At 34.1% G+C, this 17,465-nt stretch overlaps 1 long non-coding RNA gene across 5 annotated transcripts in view; it reads right to left on the bottom strand.

The window, feature by feature from the left end:
• LOC135290508 (uncharacterized) overlaps window positions 1-17,465 on the bottom strand; it is a 49,279-nt gene that overhangs the window by 20,630 nt on the left and 11,184 nt on the right. For all 5 annotated transcript variants that reach the window (XR_010353277.1, XR_010353275.1, XR_010353274.1 and 2 more), the window contains 2 exons: window positions 14,124-14,233; window positions 13,523-13,758 (listed from right to left, as the gene is read on the bottom strand). This is a non-coding gene — a long non-coding RNA (uncharacterized LOC135290508). The remainder of the gene's footprint in view (window positions 1-13,522; window positions 13,759-14,123; window positions 14,234-17,465) is intronic.

Raw genomic sequence — 17,465 nt, forward strand, 5'->3', positions numbered from 1 at the left:
ATTATTTTGTTCATCAGTTTTGAAAGTCCTAAGTTGCAGAAGAAAAATACAGAACTTTGCTTGATGGCAAAAAGCAAGACAAAATCCACTGTAATTCAGAAACATCTGTGTTATTGAAAATAATGAGCCCTTTACTGCACCACATTATGATTGATAAAGAAATGGTGAAATCCTTCAGGTATATTACTGAAAAGTCTTTTCTCTAAAGGCATCTTTCAGATTTTGAAATAGAAAATAATTTGGCAGTGAGAGTCTCAGAAGTGGGGGAAAAAGAAGGAAAAGTCCCTGGACTTACATCTCTATCAGCCCATGGGAAACTCATGATGTGATGTTATTTGACGACTCCTTATTAAAAATGTGAGTACTGCTATAAAATATTTTAACAGAGTGTATCTGCAGAGGGTTATTTTTTTAAAAATAACTTACTTTCTATTAATTTTCAGAGACAGTAGGAACTAGACCTACTTTGAAGAAGCAAGCAGGCTTATCAAGAATTTCATCCCAAACTTTCAATAAAAAAATGCAGGCCTAAGTACTGCTGTCACCTCCAGAACACAAACATAACATACTCAGCATGCATACTGAGTATTGATATGAATATTATAAATGCTCTTATTTTGGCATGTTTCTTCCTGGACATTACAATAACTGGAAACCAGGTGGAAGAATGCAATATAATATTCCTGGCTTTGTATATCAAAGTACCACAATGATTACTTATTCATAAATTTATTAAATAATAAGATTCCCTCAACTATGATCAACAAAGCTGAAGAGAGAAGTTTCTTTTTACCTGTACTGTCACATGGAATTCCATCAAACTGATACCCAAAAATCCTAGGCAATGTTTCTTAGATCACTTGGAAAATAATAAAAACAACCTTACCCTTTGTGCTGGTTAACTTTCTTCACAGTGGCTAGTGTGAAGCCATATTTTGGTTTTGTGCTGAATATATAGATAATATAGAGATTTTTTTGTTGTTGCTGAGCACTACTTGCACTACATCAAGGCCGTGTCTGCCTCTTTCACCACCCCACCAAGTAGTCTGCTGGGGTTGTGTAGGAAATTGAGGGGGGTCACAGCCAGGACAGATGACCCCAGCTGACCAAAGGGATGTTCCAGACCATGTGGCATCATGTTCAGTTTAGAAGATGGACAGAGAAACTGGGGATGTTCACCGTGACGGCGTTGGTCTGCTCAGGTTAACAGTCACGTGTGATGTGGCCCTGCTCTTTTGGAGATGGCTGAACTTCCCACAGAAAGCGGTGAATGAATTCCGTGTTTGACTTTGCCTGTGTGCATGGTTTTTGCTTTATCTATTAGACTGTATTTATATCAACTCACTAGTTTTCTTATTTTCAGCCCTCTGATTCTCTTCCGCATCATAAGGGGGAGGAAGAGTAGAGAGAGAGGAGTGTGAGAGTATCTGCATAGGGTTTAAATGTTGTCTGGGGTTAAACCACGAGAAACCTCCAAAAAATGAAAAGTTTATATTGAAATGGAAGATAAGACACAGACAGACACAGTCCTTTTAGTTTTTACAATAGCTAGCTCCCTTAAGCATCTGTTAAGAGAATTGTTTGGCAAGTTCTCTTACACAGTATTTAGCTTACATAGTGCTCTTATAAAGTATTTAATAAATTTATTAATAATAAATATATTTTTTAATATCTCTTCCATGGCTTTTCAATAGGTTAGCAGGTAAGTTATTTAAAATGAAGAAAAAGTATTTTAAGGAGGACAATGAATTCCAACTTAGGTTATAATATCAACTGTTCTCGGTTCAAAGGGAAGTGTTTTAAAATACCCATATTGGGTATTTTAGGACTGGGCCTCTGATTCTCAGTTTAAATGAAGCCTATGCTTTCCTTTTACAAAACATGCAATTTAAGCTGACTATATGTTTAGGTATATCAGTAATTTTAAAATAAATTTTGTTATATGCTTGTTTTGAGGGAGGACTTAAATAGAAAAAGTTTATTTTAAAATATGCTTTCCACTCATTCTTTAAATCTGGTTCTTTGATTTATTTATTTGATATTTTAGGGCATGCACAGTTTAACTCAAGTTACTGACCTTCAGATACTGAATTATAAACGATATCTTGTATCTACACTCAGGGATGTTCTAGAAATAAAAATTTTTAAAAAGAGAAAAAGAAAAAACAACAACAATAACAACACAAAAAAAAAAAGCAAAACCATGCAGACATTAATCTGACACCACAGGCTTGAAACTCTTTAACAGTAACACAGTGAGTTTTCCTAGCCAAGGTCTTTGCCATTGATACTGCATTGTGTGAAACATAATTTAGTGTTTGTACATTATTATAAGTCCCATTGCCTTTTCTTTCCTCCTTAAATTACGTAAAATAATCATGAACATAGCTAACAAAGCAAAAATGAGAGGCTTTAGTATGGTATTTTATGTAATGTGCAGTTTCATTTGGATGAGAGTTGCAGTGATAACAAATTAAGTAAATATTGGCCAACAGCAGTCTTTCAGTTGAGTATAAATTGGCACTGCCGTCACGCCCATCTGTCCAGTTAGGCTGTGGGAACATTGATTATGTCCTGCTGTAGCTTTTTTTTTTTAAATGTCAAACGTACTCCTTTATTAGACTCAGAAAACAGCACTTTCAAATTCTATTTCAAAAAGAGAGAAAAATGCTTCATACATGCACTGCAATATAAAGTAAATATTTTTACTAATTAAGAACTGTCTTTGGGTAGTTAATTATCATTACAAGTCTGCCAGTAAAGCTCTACTTTTCTGTCTACCAGTGCTACTAGTAGATTATTTACACTCCTAATGGCCCTTTTTTTTGCTAACTTAGAAAGGAGTGATCTTTCAGGTATAATTCCAAACACTACATTTTTTTCAAATTCAAAATTAAGCTGGTAGATACATTTGGAAAATACTTTTGTCACAAAAGCAGTCAGAACAGAATCGTGGATATACTTCTTCGTAACCCAAGAGAATGGTAGAGGGGTTGGAGCATCAGCATGTTTAACCAGAATTTTCTGCATTAAGGAAGGATGGTCTCTGGTAATGGGATAGCATCCAGAAAATACCCTGTCTGAATGTTTTATTTCAACTCTGAGAAGGTGAGTTGAACTTCATCACTCGCATTCTTCAAAAGTTTTTACATTAACTAGAGGATAATATAGGCATGCATGTATAGAAAAATAGGCTGTGTCAACACTGTTTTCTCTGAAGTGCTAGAACATCATTTAAAATTTGGTTTTCTGTTAAAGAGAATTAACATAATCCACTGTAAGATTTGTATTTATGAGAATGTTTAATAAAGTTGAAAGAATACATGCAGTGGAAATTATTACTTGAAACATAAGTAATATATGTAAAGACTAGCAATTTAAGTGTTTTTTTAAAAATCCTTCAACCTTTTATACCTTTTTCTCTTCTGTATTTCAGAAACTTTTGTAGCAGATACAGTTTTGTTATGGATTTAATGAAAATTATACTAAAAATATGATGTCTTACTGTCCTTGACTCTCATAATTAATTTGCCACACTTCTTTCACTGGAAGTTTGTTCTGTTCCTTATTATCTACAGAATTTCCCCACTACCAGCAAACACTCCCATTTCAAAGTTTAATATTAAACAAGAAAATTAATATGCATATGCATCAAGTTATTTCTCACGCATTTTAATAACAAAATAATAATAAAAATATCAAAGTAGCCATACTAATACAAACTCTAGGCTCTTCCTGCATTTTAGTTTTTTCTGGCAGTCTAGATGATTTTGATTTTGATAAGATCTCTCCACAGTGGTGCCATAGATGTATGTCGTAGTCAAATGCACCAGAAAAAAAGAACCTGTGAGTTGTTACGATTTTTAAAAAACCTATGTTGAATACAAGATATCTAATTCACTCCCATTCAGTAAAGTAAAAGCATGTAGCTGTGCAAGCAGTGCAACCCTGGCTATGACTTCCTTCTTTTTCAGGGGACTGTGTTAAAACACAGGAACCAGGACCAAAATATGTTGCAAACTTCCAGCTAATTATAGTTTTGCCATTTTCCACTATGCTGGTTTTTTTCCTTTAATCTTCTTCTTTTATTTTTTTCATTCCTAGTTAGTGAAATATCCGCTTTCATGTAAGAATAGAAGGGAATCATTTTATTGGTTTGTTAATCAGTAATGAGTGGGTGAGACAGGTCAGAAATTCATGTAGTATTTTCTCCCACTTATATTTTTCCTTCCTCATCTTTATTTCTCTGCATAGTGTTTTTATTTTTTCTTTTCATCACAGAAAGTGAAAAAAGTTTAAAGAAAGTTAGACTTTATCATCTACTTTTCCAAAGAGTGTTTTTGCACACTCCCTGCTCTACAATGTACATGAGAAACTATTTTCCTGAATTTTCACTGCAGACACTGAAATCTTTCTTGGAACATAAAAGTGTGTTCCTTTATTTTGATTTTCAATCAGTTGTTTGTAGTTAGTAGTTAGTCCCTTTGCAGGTGGTGATACATTAAATCTTTCTGTCTTTCAGTGATGCCAGATCTGCCTCCATTTTTTCTATTGTCCTCAAAGCACGGACACTTTGCTTTCTGCAGTATTTCACAGACAAGAAAAGAGAGCACCACAGAGCCATTATAGGAAACTGTGGTTCCTGTGAGGCAGATGGAATAAAGGAGAAAAGCTTAAAAAACACAGGTCAAGCTCTATGAAAAGAAAGATCCCCTTTCTAACATGATTTTACTTTTCTGTAAAACAAATTGGTTAATTAGGACTATCCTCTCTCAAAACTATGCTCTATCACCACAGGACTCTTTCTTAATAGAGCTCCTGGACATCTATATCAGATTTGTTCAGCTGTAGTTTTCCTCTTTAATTGAAACTAGACTAAAATGAAGTAAAAAGCATGTTGAAGTTGCTGCTTCCTTTCTGTGGTCTATTTCTGTGTGATAGTTATCAAAATGCTCAAAATTACTTTCTTCTCCCTAATCTTTATTCTCACACAATGTCACTAATGTGTCAATACTCAGAGCCATCTCTGTTGCTCAACCACCAGAAAGAATCTCTGATCCTCATGAACTGAAGCAGCTCCCCTTTGACAATACAAATCAAGTCCCATTGATTGTTTTGGTCTTTTGATTATGGTTTTTTTTTCCCCAGAGTAGGTGGTAGAAAAGAAAAATCATGACTAGGCTGTTATGGCTCCAACATCAAACAAAAGTCCTCAATTTTGTAACAGGGTAATGAATGTCACATTGGTAGGGACTTGCAAAATTGGGAGAACAAAGGATCCTTGCAAATCCTTGCAAAACCAGGATTTATTCCCACTACTCAGTCTTGGCTATTCACTTAAATTGTTGGCAGCATAGTAGTAACTGGTGATCAGTTTGCTTTCTAGAACCCTGAAATTTTAAAGTCTTGCAGGAGATCAGTAAAAGTCACAGGGGATCAGACCTTGTTACTCTCAATAAAACTTCATGCAGTGCTAATTCAGTATAGGAGAGCCCACCTGTTGTTTTCAGAATGCCAAAAACACACTGAGAGTTTTGAACAGGATAACAGCAAGAAAAATGAAGTTCATAAACACACAGTCACTATTTTGTTTAATTAAACCTAGTTAGAGTACTAAATAGCTAGAATCAAACTAATTACCCAACTTAATTTAGGAAAGGAGAAATTACTGTAATTCAGAAATACTGAACCAGATGATAATTTCTGGATAAAAGTTGACAGCACCAAACACAAATAACCATTTAATCCCAACTGCACCCTAAGACAATTACAAACTCTTTGACTATCTATAGTGTGACTGATATTTTATCGAAGTTTGCATCCTGGTTTCCTCCATAATTGCTGTTTGTTTTTCAATAAAAATATTTTAATTTTTGATGTCCAGGCCATTGTGTATGCTGCCCAAAGAAAGGTTCCTTTTGATTTTTTAGCACTATCATCCAGTAATTCAGTACATGAACTATGAAAGCCTACAGTTTCTATTTCTGGTTTTTCATTTCTTATGTGATTTGTATGTAACACTTAAACTTCCTCCATGTTTATCCTTGGGTTCTTGTTTTTGCCCTTCCTACCAGGAAAACATGTCCTGTTTTCACTTTGAAAGGACTGTCACTTTGAAAGGACTATTCAAAGGTTCCTACTTGTTTTAGAGAATACCAGAAGATTCAGAGATACATCTGCTCAGTAGTTCACATCTGTTTAATGGACACCATAGTTTTTCCTGTAGATATGTTTGTGTTAATTTTTAACAAGAACCACCTTTTTAAAAACCTTACTGAATGGAAAACCATTTAGGTTTTCCTTGCCACCATTTTACCTGTGATTAATTTGTTGCATTTCTTATTCACATTATTGCTGCGCTATGTGCTTGATTATAGTTTGTTGACTCAATATTTTATCTACAGCTATGGTCTTTTAATGGTCACATTCCTACTAGTGTGTTCATGCTTATAATCTTTCTGATTTCTATTATTTCTGCTAAATCATTTTAACTTCTTAATTTTAGCTTGAACCATACTCAGCTGAAAAACATTTGCAGACATCTGGGAAAGTTTTATTTCACTAATTTAAATTTCTATTATGCATAAAGAATGTCTACTTCCTGTAAGCTACCTTTTCATATTCTTTTTTACTGGAAATTGCAACAGATATCCATTAATATTCAATTGTCACTGGTTTGGTTTTGCTGGGACTCTGCCTTCCTCTTATTTCCCATGACAGTTAGCCTTTGCACACACACACTGTGCAAGGAAAGACTGTCTTGGTAGAAACACTTAGAAGGGAGTATGTTAAAAAGGTAAATTTACACCAGAGACCAGAAAAGACGCTAACCCATGGAACAGGCCTACATATATTTCATATATATGCATTACAACATCTCTGTAGCTGGTATAAATTTCTGTATCTCTGAGATCAGCATAGATGGGCTAATTTACATCAGTAGATGAGCTACTCCATCTGACACTACCTTATCCTCTCATCATATACAAAAGGCAAACACTACAACACTTTCTGCTGAAGTTTTACAATTGTTCTGAGTGGAATTTTGAGCCCTTTGCTTGCTCAGCAGTCTTTCATCTGTCTCCCATTTGCCAGATTCAGGGTAGGGTGTTATGGGTGTGTTTTGAAGTTCTGAAGCAGAGTTACTGAAATGCATGGAAGTGTTTTCATTAGGCAACCAAACTGTACTCCCTTATGTACATAATATATACAATATATATTGTTGGAATTATCTTAATCTTTTAAAATTGTGTATTTTATTTAGCAGGTAATTAATATTCAGTAAATATTCAGTAACTCAAAAACTCATGCTCCTTTTTAAAGCATACCTAATTGGAAACAATAATATTGTAATCTAAAGCATTCTATAATCTAAATTACCCCCAACAGAGCTCTTTACCTTATAAATACAAGTGTCTTACTAGAAAAGATACTCCATTCCAAGAGTCCTTTTAACAGTGCTCAAGGTCTTTAGCTAACTTTGCCAGGCCCTCAAACACAGAATGTTAAGGAGCACATTGAAACTACTTTGTACTGAAAGCTACCATTTCTAGGAAATGTTTCTTCTACAGTGTCATTGATTCATTGTGAAATGGAGTTAGATCATTTGTAAATTTGTCCCCAGTGCAATGGGACACAGGTAAGGGAGGCAATGTTGCCTGCATCTCACAAATTCATTCAAGCTAGAGTCTTTGTGACTTTTTTGTCAAATAATAGAGGTAAAACCCATGAAAGTATATGGTAGGATGTATTCATATAAACATAATACATGGGTTGGCATATATAGCTATGGTATGTTGCTTTCCTGGTACATCATGCATTTTTTTCTCAGAATGTTATAGCCCTCTGAGTAACAACAAACCCTATTACCAAAATACACACTATGTGCATGTGATCTTCTGCATTAAGATCATATTTTTTATATTTCCCTTGTTAATTGTTGTACTGCTTTTATTTATTTTTCATACATATCCTGTCTAGGTCTGTAAGTATAAGTTCCTTCCTAAAAGACATAAAAGGAGAAAAAAAGTCATGAAAAATCTTTTCTGCTGACCTAGAAAAGCATTTAATTTCTTTTCACAGAAAGAATACACTGTCTTACTTTAGTTGCAGCTTTATGTGAAGAGACAGCAGTGGGAGAAGTGTTTTTGAAACATCTGCACAACCTTGATGATCGTACTTCAGATAGTACTTAACAGATCTTTATTACAAGTTTTCTGCAGACCAGATATCTGTCTTAAAACAGAGGACTTCAGACTTGTCAGACTCAAAACATCTCCCCTGAAAATTTCGACTGGAATCAGCGTTTTCCTCAAGGTATTGTCTGAAGTTGTTGGACAAGCTATTTATGCTTTTGCTTTGATTTTGTTGGTTAGCTGCCCCAAATGAGATGTAGGCTCACAAAATCACATATTTCCAAGGAACTCTTCTGATGAAATTATCCTGTAACTTACAGGAATGATTAAGCATTTTAGATATATATTACTCATTTGATTGAGGAAGGAAAGATGATAATGGAAGCTGGTAGCTTTATATGGTTTTGCTGATATTCTTAATTATTTATCTCTTTTCTTGAGGAACTTAAAACAAAGTATGGTGTCTGTCCATATATCTGCTCATGGATGATTTTCATGTCTTGAATGTACTAAAGGTCATACATATATGACAAGCTGAAAAGCTTTCTTTCCCTTGAAGACAAGGCAAATGGTTTCAGCCCTCAGCTTTTAATGTGTTTTAACCCATCTTCTCACAAAACACTCATATCTTATAATTAATTAATTTAAAAATTTTTACTTGTGTGGCTTTTTATATTAATAATTTAAAATGCAGGAGTAGATGAATTTATTGCAAGCACATTTCTCATATCTTCAGATGGACTGTTCTCCTTTTGACAAGTGGTAAAATCCTGCCTGTTGTGAATGGTGATCCAGATGAGAGTGGCAAATCAGCATGGAAATATATGATTTTTGTTCAGTGGTATCATCACTATAACATACTTTTGCATTAACCTTTCCTAACAGTATTGCTTTTACAATATCACACGGCACAGCACTACTCTACACACAAGATCAGGGCTCACTCCATTTCTTAATATTCCAAATCAAATAGTGATTAATTACAAAGTCACTGTTTTGAACCAGTGCTTTCAGCCCATGGTGAAACAGAATGCTGCTAAAGTTAAACAGATTAAAAGGACTTCCCAGAACACCAAGTTGAAACTCTCTAACCTCCTCTATTTTCATAAAGCAAAGATTTTCCGACTTTAAAGTGGAACTGTGTTTTGCCTCTAATGTTTCTATGTGAAGGCTGTCCCAGAATAGGATGGGTCTGATGATTAAAAGAACTTTTAATTTCCATTACTAACATTTATTCATTACAAAAATCTATATTTTGATGGATTTCCACATTCCAACATTTTTCTCCACGTGTTTATAATTAGAAACAATGTTTTTTCTAAGTTTCTGATTTGCCAGCATGAGAACAAATTCTGAAAATATAAAAGTTTTGCCTTAAAATTTTATGCATTTTCCTAATTGGCCTAACATTCTTTCTATATTTTTGTATGCTTTTTACAAGCATTTCTTACTTTTGAAACATGCATATACTGTTATGCAGAACTGGATTTATAGAATAAGATTTCACTTGCTACTTTTGTTGACTTAGTGCTTTCTTATTTACTGGTTGCACTGGTGTTTCGTGTTTACTCAAAAGGCATCAGATAGATCTTCCACCTCTGTTACATATTTAAGAAGATGCTGCAAAGTTTTATATTGCTTAATGTCACATTTATATTCCATTTCTAGCTCAAATATTCACACAAATGCACATGCATGAACTTAACAAATTACGTTTTGAAACAAGTGAAAATTTTCAAGTTTGAAAGTGTTGATTTCTTGGATATACAGCTATAATACAGAAGCATTCATCTGTCAGTTTAAAATTAAAAGTTATGAAAAAAGATTAAAAATATATATAATAAAAATCTGTGCTATAATAGAAACAAAATTCCATAATGTTAGCACATCATGCAGGCAAAAACCATGTGCTAAAATTTCTACCTGCATAAGTTTAGCATTAGTATATCAAAGTCAATACAAGTCTAAAGTCATCACAAATCTTTTCTTTTATTCCCTTCAGTTTTATACACTGTTTAAACCATGCAGCAAAGACAGATATTTCATCTACTGTTAAATCTAGGAAGTGTAGGACAAATCAGAAGACTTTGTATTTACATGTGAAAGCCCACATAACTGTCAATGTATGAACTAATAAAGGAATAACTTGAAAAGAAGTAGTAAGAAATTTATTTCAGGAGCAGACAGAATTAAAGCATTTGGACTCTGCAGTACAAAGTGTATTTTTAAATTCACATAAAATAGTTAATATGTATGTAATGTAAAAATGTAAAGATTTTTAATATTTATTAAGGTGGAGATTATCACAGTTTGTTACATTAAGCAAAGTTTGTAATACCCATGCTTGACTTGAGTATACAGTCAAATTTTCAAGAGTGTGCCCTCACCTACATTAGTGAATGTATAGAGCGTATGCTTTCCTATGATCTTTCCTGCTCTTGTAGTGACCCAACAGTGTGATATTGAGTGTCACTTCCTAAGTCTGCAGAGGCGTTTGAAAGGAAAAAAGGTTCCTCAAAATTTGCTTCTATACTAAAATATGTCATTATCAGTAGTCACTCTGAATCGGTCTTCAGGACTCTGTTGATCCTGAGAGACACTTTGTTGGTCCTGAGATTAGATCAGAGAAAAGTATTTCTTAAAGAATTCAATCAGAGCAATAGGTAAAGCAGGTCATTGGGGCAGCTCCATGAAGGGAGTAAAAATTTTTAAACAAGAAGCAACAACAAGAGAGCAAAGGAATCAGTTAGATTCCAGAACAAATGCTGAAGAGCATTTTAAATGCATACCACTTACTGCATCTTATTTTATTTGCATCCTAATGATTCAGTGTTGATGTTTCTCTGAGGGACAAACAATCTTTGAGAACTAACAAAAATTTCTAGTAGCTTCTGCCAGATTACAAGGAAAATGGTATGCCCATATAATAATTTACAGCTTTACAATAAAATCTGAGGAGTAGCATGGCCAACGGATATGGAATTTTTTCCAAAATGGTTTAAGCAACCAGTAGGTTTACTAAATATCTTTGTAGAAGTCAGTTGGGATGCTACAGTCTCTGCTACAAAGATTGTAGCATCCCAACAACTTTTTTTCTTTCTTTTTCTGCAGTCACTTTAACAAACATACAGAAGGCTCCAACCCATTATCTGAAGAGTAGTAAGGCTTAAAGAATTGTGAAAATTCCCACTGTATTCAACTGTGCTTCAACATATTTCTCGGCTTCTATATTATTCAGAACAACAAGTTAACAAATTCTCATTTTCAGGAGTACAAAGTAATAGCTGCTCTTTGTGGGTTTTCCATTCAGCAATAGATTCAGAGGCCAAGAGTTTCCACCACCATAGTATTGTAGTATTTTCTTGATGACCAAGACATTCAAAACATTTTCTTTAAGTTTACTTAAAAAGTTAAGTTTACTTAAAAAGCACTTTATCTTCAAACCAGCTGTCAAGATGCAGTGTGTAATATTATACAGTAAGTTTGTTTGGAGAAGATGCTGGTTTCTTCACAGCATAAGTCTTGAATTATTGTTTAATTTTTGTTTGTTTTTTTTTTTTTTTTTCAATTGTCTTTTGCACTGGTACTTTTCAGCACAGTAAAAAGAAAAGGAAAATAAGGGAGGAAAAAAGTGCAAATTCCTACTCTTACCTTCCCTCATAGCTCATTGACCTACAAGGTAGTGCTCTAAGTGAATTACATAAATATGAAAAATTGTCTTTTCTCATTGTTATATTTAAAGTAGTCTTCAGTACTACTAACTAAAGTCATTTAAAGACATTATAAAACCTGTTCACTCTTGCCTTGAGGATTCAGTTTATTCCTTTCTTTTGCAGAACAAATGAGAAATCATTTAATTGACCTCAAACATGCTTTATGGCCAAAAATCCTCTATTCACCATTGAAGATTCATGGATCACTTACATTTCCTTAGGAAAGACTAGCAATTTTGCAGAAAAGAAGAAAGCTTTCCGAATATGCAAAACTTTAATAGCAGGCTAACAAAGTTAAAAGCCATCATTCTCCCTCCTAATTTTCCTTAGGTGCTCTTTGGTGGTGCTGTGTCTGCAATCTACAACATCAGTTAATAGTGTATTATTTTTATTGTTTCTGAGGCACATCTGATCAATAGAAAGAAACAATTTAGGTATGGGCTGCCTGTTGCTCAATCACACAACAAATGGATTATACAATATGTTCTTTTATTTTTTTTCCAAATTAAATAAGTGTACAAGTGAAACAAAGGATGTCAAATATGAAAACTCTGCAGCAGTACAATCTCACTTTGTATTTTCTTAGTTGCTTCACTAAAAAAAAACAACAAAAAAAACCTCCATCCAGCTATTTTGCATACTAGGACTTTTTTTTTTAATAAAAAAGATTGAAACATGGGAAATAAAAGCTAAAATTAGAAAGACATAAAACTGATGTTGAAACAGGTAGCTCTACCCATTCATAGACACTTCAGGGATCAAAACCTCCTGGTTTGTCATTTCTATGTAATTTTTGCTGTAAGTACTCTTGTTTGTTCAGGGCTACTGCAACTTTTCATAAATGAGCTCTGCTCTTTCATTCACATTTGCTTTTTTCTCTTCTGAAGACACATTTCCCACCCCCAAAAAAAATCTTTCTCAATATTATTTTTTCTTCTGCTTGCTAAAAGTTATTTTAATTCCTCTTTTCATTGCGGACACATTGTTCATTTGAATTTCCTCTAATGGTTTTTTCTCTATATCTGCCAAATGTTGTAAAATACAATTTTCTGTAGAGCCTGACATGTTAGAGCTGCCATGAAAATATAAGACGCTAATAAACACAAATGCATTGCAAAAAAACAAAAATTCACAGTTACACAAGGAAACATGTATGTGCATTTGTGTAGCTGAATAGAAGTACAAAAAAAAGTATCAAACTATATAACATTTCTTTAATTCTAATTTTCTTCCCTGCCATCACTGTCTACCATATCCTGCCCATTGCCTTATTTCAAAAATTATCAAGGTAGAGTGGTTATATTCTCCCTCCATAAGAAATTAATATTTTAATTCTCTCACAGCTTTCTAAATATTCTCTGAGGAGCTTAAAAATGAAAAGAAGTTGGAGAGTTTTTACTCAACCTTGCACAGAAAAAAATGGTGAACTCATTAAGAGGGCAGAGACTTTCTTTTCACTGATTTCACCTCTTTGAATGCTGAGTCTCCAGACTTTCTGTTTGAACAATGTCTATGACTACAGAGTCAGCTGTGAGACTGCCAGGATAAAAGAAATTTGTGAGGGTCAGCCAGGCACAACTCCAAAACTTATACTGAAGTACAGCCTTGTGACAGGTAAATAGAAGAATGCTTTAGCACTGAAGAGCTAAATAATAATCTAGCCATTGGCATTACCTCAGTAAATGAAAAGAGGGGGTCCTTCAGGAGGGATAGTGAGGTGTTGGAGTGGGTCTAGAGAAGGGCAATGAAGCTGGTGAAGGATCCAGAGCACATGTGATGATTAGCAGCTGAGGGAGCTGGGGTGTTTAGCTTGGAGAAAAGGAGGCTCAGGGCTGATCTGATCCCTTTGCAACCACCTGACAGGAGGGTGTAGCCAGATGGGGATCAGTCTGTTCTCACTCACAGGCAACCTGTGACAAGACAAGAAGAGACAGTCTTAAGCTGCACCAAGGGAGGTTTAACCTGGACATCAGAAAGAATTTCTTCCCAGAAAGGATGATTGGGCTTTGCAATGGACTGCCACGGGTATGGAAGTATCACCATTCTCAAAAGTGTTTAAGAAAAGACTGGATGTGGCACTCAGTGTCACGGTCTAGCTGACAAGGTGGTGTTTTGTCATAAGGTTAGACTCAATGATCTCAGAGGTCTCTTCCAACATAACTGAGTCTGTAATTCTCAATAAGGTGATTTATTTTTTTCTTTCTCACCCCCTCCCCGCCCCATTTTTTTTGCTTTTCCTTTTCTTGACATAACAAGCCTAATTTAAGTTACTCACTGCATGGAGTAGATACTTCTCCCCAGGAGGATTGAGGAATTTAGGTTCTAACAAGACAGCAGATGTGTTTCCTTCTTAACCACAGCCATGATTTCCTCTGTGACAATTGGCTGTAGAGGGAATGGAAGTCACCATCTTGTATAAAAGAAATATTCAAACCTAACTTTTTAAACTGTCAATAGAGTCTCATAAAATATAAATTTTCTAATTCTTCAGATATCAATTATTTATTTTAAAATCACTTACTATGTTCTGATTTCATATGTATGTAATTTATCTTTGAGTGGTCGTAAAATGTTTATAGAGTATTTTCTACCTATTAGGACCTGATAAAATTCCTGTCCACCTTAAATGAGATGGTTTCTCTAGCAAGTATGCATACAAATTTCTTCATGTGATAAGTTTTCTGTTCTAAGAGTTTTTATCAGATAGGGGGAAAAGATTTTTTTCACAGTTTCATGCATAGCTTGGAGAAATTAAGACAGTAATTAGAAAGAAAAATGGGATCGCTGCCACATGGAAAAGAATAGTTATTTTATATGATGAATTTTGATTTGATTATCCAAGAAAAGTAATGAACTCACGTCATGGAAATAATCAGTGTTAGAAGACTCTCATTTTTCATTATCAATGGGGCAAAATAATTTCTATCAGTATATCAAAAGGACTTCATTTTAGTATTGCTTACTTTGAGTATCAAAGAACCTCTCAGTTTCTGTAAGACATTGAAAATTTTGAAGTATTGTATGAAAGAGAAAATACTCTGATAGCTGATAAGACAAACGAACCCAAATAAGAAAACAGAAATTTTAAATATGCCAAATAAAATGTGTAATGCATCTTCAGACAATGGTTTCATAGAGAAATAGCAATTTTTTACATAAAAAGTACTAGGCAAACTAAGCAGATAATGATATCTCTTCTCACCATTTTTTATCAAAATGTTGTAGTTCAAAGTAGAAAGTACAGAAAAATCAATAATGATTGAACCAAAAACTTATGCTCACTCTACTTTGGTACTACAAAACCTTTGGTACAGCATTTCTATTTTCTATATGTGTTTATATCTCTCTCATATATATATATATATATATATATATATATATATGGTTTCATCTAGGGTAGAGTTAATTTCTTCTCAGCACTACACTGCCATGTTTTGTATTCAGAATGAGAATAGTGTTGATAACACACTAATGTTTTGGGTTTCTCCAAGTTGTGTTTATCCTGCACTTTTCTCTCATGCTCTGCCAGTGAGGAGGACACAAAAGAAACTGCGAGGGAGCACAGCTGGGACAGATGACCCAAACTGAGCAAAGGGATGTTCCACACCATATCCTGGTGGATTTACTGGGAAGAGAAACTGATCTGTGTTCACTGGCTGTGGCTCTGGCATCAGTCAGCAGGTGGTGAGCAAATGCACTGACCATCACTTGGTCTTCCTGTTTTGTTATCAGTGTCATCATTTGCCATTATTACTATATTTTAGTTTATTTTCAATTATTAAACAGCTCTTATTTCAACAGACAAATTTTACTTTTAATCTCCTCCCTATTCCAACAAGGTGTGGTGGAGAGAAGGGGGTTTGAGTGAGTAGCTGCGGGGTGTTTAATTTCCAACTGGACTTAAACCATGACAATATCAAATATATGTGTGTGTATGTATATATGTCTAAATACACCTAGACAGATACATATTTATACTTATATGGAGAAGTATACTTTACACATATGGAGAAGTATACTTATACTTTATACATATGGAGAAAGATAGCAAGTTGTCCATTTGGTTTTGTTCAAGTTTGCTGGATGATATTTTAGCTTTAAATTACTGTACTGGAAATATTTTGTTCAGCTTTCAGCATTTAAACTGCCATCCTCAGTAATGTGCTGTTGCTGTGAAAAGAGAATCTGTAAATTCTATTAAATAATGATTCTGCATAATATCTTTTAAATGTGACCAAATATGGTTTTCAAATTGCCATAACCTGTAGCAGATTCATGCATTGTTCTTTTATCAATATAGTAAACTGTTGAGGGATAATAAATATCACCCTAAGTATCCACCAGAATTTAAAAACAAGTCTCTTTTGGCTGTGGTTGTATTTCATCCGAAATTCACTTCTACAGTCACGAAAATTATTCTGGTTTCCTACTTGACTGTTTACAGTAAATAATTTATAATGAGATATGGATACTACCCAGATATAGTGCAAGTCAAACACACTTCTTGATAAGTGTTTTTAAAGACATGGTTCTGAAAACTCTAAATATACAATACACATTCAATTTAGTAAAGCAGGCAAGGTTTTCTTTGAAACTTTGCAGTTAAGACCACATGCATCCTTTGTGGGTTTGTCACCTGGCTCAATGAGAAAAAAATTAGTCTTCCTTATCACTTATTCCAGCAAAAGATGTCATATAGCAAGGAAGCTGGCTGACAGACAAAGAGCCTCGCACAAAGAAACAACCCCAAAAATCATTCAGCCTTTTTCTATCCCTTCTAATCTTCTCTTTGAAGTGTATGTTTTCCTGAACCAATTCAAACACATCGTTTTTTCTAACCTTTACTTGATTCTTAGGTCATTACTGAAAACACCCCATTAATTACCTCCACTGGTCTTACCAGAAATTCCCAACAGTTTTAGATTCTAGCCACAGAGATAATATTAATTCTGCATATATAAATTTGAACTTCTTAAAAGACATTCAGTATTGAATTTATATGCTGTGTGTTCCCAGCCTATAAATGAAAAACCTCTTAGACGTGCAACTAAAAAAGCTATATTTTTATATAGCGAAGACTATATTTGGAGTGGAAGATGTTTGAGGACTGTGAAGACTGTGGTTTGTGTTCCAAGCTGATACCAAGATGGTAACTCACAGTTATCATTACAGACACTAGTTTGCAGAGTTTATGAACCAAAAACCAGAAAGAAACCTCATGTCATTCATTCATGGAGGAGTATCAATGCAGAATATTGGGCTTGTGCAACAAAGGCAAAATAAATAAATAAATATATATATATATAAACACATTAACATGAGCAAGAAAAATTATAAACATATTTTACAGATATAGTATAGCTTAAATATAACCTTTAAAAATGCTGAATGCATCACACATTTTTTTGTACGCTAAGTTGTCAAAGTGTACTCTAAAATGCTTAGCACGCTTAGAATGGTTTGATTTACCATCTGTCCAATATTTTTGTAGTAAAACTGATAAAATGTCTTACTCTCCTTTTCCTTTTTTTTGAATTTTAGAGAGATAAAACAACTCCTTTCTCACAGGACATGACTATCTTAGGGCATGACACCAGGCACAACTCATGTGCCTATA

Source organism: Passer domesticus, chromosome Z (genome assembly GCF_036417665.1).
Source record: "Passer domesticus isolate bPasDom1 chromosome Z, bPasDom1.hap1, whole genome shotgun sequence".
Lineage (NCBI taxonomy): Eukaryota > Metazoa > Chordata > Aves > Passeriformes > Passeridae > Passer > Passer domesticus.